The sequence below is a fragment of the Frankliniella occidentalis genome, unplaced genomic scaffold (assembly GCF_000697945.3).
Source record: "Frankliniella occidentalis isolate FOCC.00 unplaced genomic scaffold, Focc_3.1 Scaffold222, whole genome shotgun sequence".
NCBI classification, from domain to species: Eukaryota; Metazoa; Arthropoda; class Insecta; order Thysanoptera; family Thripidae; genus Frankliniella; species Frankliniella occidentalis.
This window is the reverse complement of record NW_026267348.1, coordinates 50,893-52,693: the sequence shown is the minus strand read 5'-3', so window position 1 is coordinate 52,693 and position 1,801 is coordinate 50,893. Positions and strand designations below refer to the sequence as shown.

The following is a 1,801-nucleotide window of genomic DNA, read 5'->3' as shown; positions in this document are numbered from 1 at the left end:
GTCCCTAGTCCCAGCCAGCCGCCCGCTCCGCGCCCCCCCCCTCTGTGACGTCACATTTCTCCTATTAAATCCCTTTGTTGGCTGAGCGATAGCGAAGCCTATTACTCCAGTGATGATCAAAAAGTTTCGTGTCTGTCTGTGTGTCTGTCTGTAAACACGATAACTCGAGAACGGGTTGAGCTAGGTACCTGAAATTAATAGCGTAGCTTTGTAGCATAAAAAGCAAGAACTGTATTGATTTTGAGCCCTCTAGCTTGAAAATTGACCTGTCTAAAAAATCAAAAACGAAAACCCCAAAATAGTACTTCTAATCTTTTAATTTTTTACATCTTTCTAAGACGTAACTCGTCAAGGTAGAGACCGTCGGACCCAAATTTTGTCCGTTTGGCTCTATCTCTAACCGTTTAGTCGCGAGAGGGCGATATCCACACGAAAATGACCCCAAACCAATTTAATGTTGCTTCTCAGATATTTGACAGTCTCTGGTGGGGCAACTGGTCAAAATAAAGTCCTGGGGGTAAAATTTGTGTCTTTTGGAGCCAAAGGCCTATCTACGACTCTGCCTTTTGTCCGACTCGGGTGTCAGCGCCGCAGGCCTAAGTAGATGTATGCCAGGCGCGTCGCAGCGTATCGTGAGATATCGCGAAGCCTGTTACGCGAGACGTGGCCTGGCGTACATCTACCTAGTAGTTAATTTGGGTCGAATGACGGCATGGACATGTTCTGGGGACATTAGGACTGATACAGAGAAACAAGTCCTCAAATCGAAAAGTGTCAGAGGAACTACCCCCCCAAACCCGCTCATTTTGAGTCAGAATATTACTTAATATTAGTACTAAAGTAGAAATTTGAATTTTGTGAAATTAAACGCTTTTATAGGGGGTTTCGGCACATGACTCTCAGGAAAAAATTTGGTCGGCATTCGTCACCTACATAGATTAAGAAGCAAATATACCGAGTTGGAGCACGATCGGGAATTTACACTTGCCTAAGACCCCTTGATAGTTCCGCTCCGCGCTCTAGAGGGGTACCCTATCTACATTCCAGAGACAACAGATCGGACAGTCACGCTTTTCTTCTTTAGGTTCCGATGAAGCATTCCGGTAAAGCTGAGATGCAGAAGAATGCAGGGAACAAGAAAACGGGAGTCACCATGCTGAAGCATAGCATAGCGATTTCTGTTTTCTTCTTTCCCGTATTCTTTAGCATTTCAGGTTAACCGGGATGCTTTACTGCCTTGCAGCGGAATACCCTTGTAGCCCTTTCAACATAAGCGAAGTTAAGAACAAGATGAAGAACAACGGGCAGGAAAGTTGCTTTAAAGAACCGAAACGATTAAGAAAACTAGAAAACTTGCTCAAAATGTAAACAATATGAAAATTATACGACCTACATTTTATTCAAGTGCTTTGGTTAAGCTTGGGTAATAATTAACAGCAACTGTTTCCGGTGCTTTGTTCTTCACCTTTTTCTTCACTTTGACAATGTTCAAAGGGTCTATTCCTATTCACAGGCGTAGGACAACTCACCCTGGCGACGGCGGAGCTCCTCCTTTCCCTCAGACACGTTCACACGGCTCGCTCGAGCTTGGGCACTCTGGCGACAGCGGCTCGCCCGACACTGACTGATGGCTGGCGTGATACGACTGCCCGCGCTGCGCTGACCACCGCACACCGCAGTCGCGTCGCTCGGCAGAGGTGGGGGGAGGGGGGGGGGGGAGTCGAACGGGAAGGAGAGGGGGAGCCACGTGTTGGGTGCCCGTAGTCTTATAGACCTGGTGGAAGGTGAGGCGTGGAGAAGG

At 47.3% G+C, this 1,801-nt stretch overlaps 1 protein-coding gene across 2 annotated transcripts in view; it reads right to left on the bottom strand.

Annotated features, from left to right (window-relative positions):
* LOC113212086 (uncharacterized) overlaps window positions 1-1,772 on the bottom strand; it is a 61,523-nt gene extending 59,751 nt beyond the window's left edge. The window contains exon 1 of one of the 2 annotated variants that reach the window (XM_052272734.1): window positions 1,530-1,772. The gene's annotated coding sequence lies outside the window, so the exon portion shown is untranslated. The remainder of the gene's footprint in view (window positions 1-1,529) is intronic. The other variant, XM_052272735.1, reaches the window with a different exon arrangement.
* Window positions 1,773-1,801: the final 29 nt, after the last annotated feature.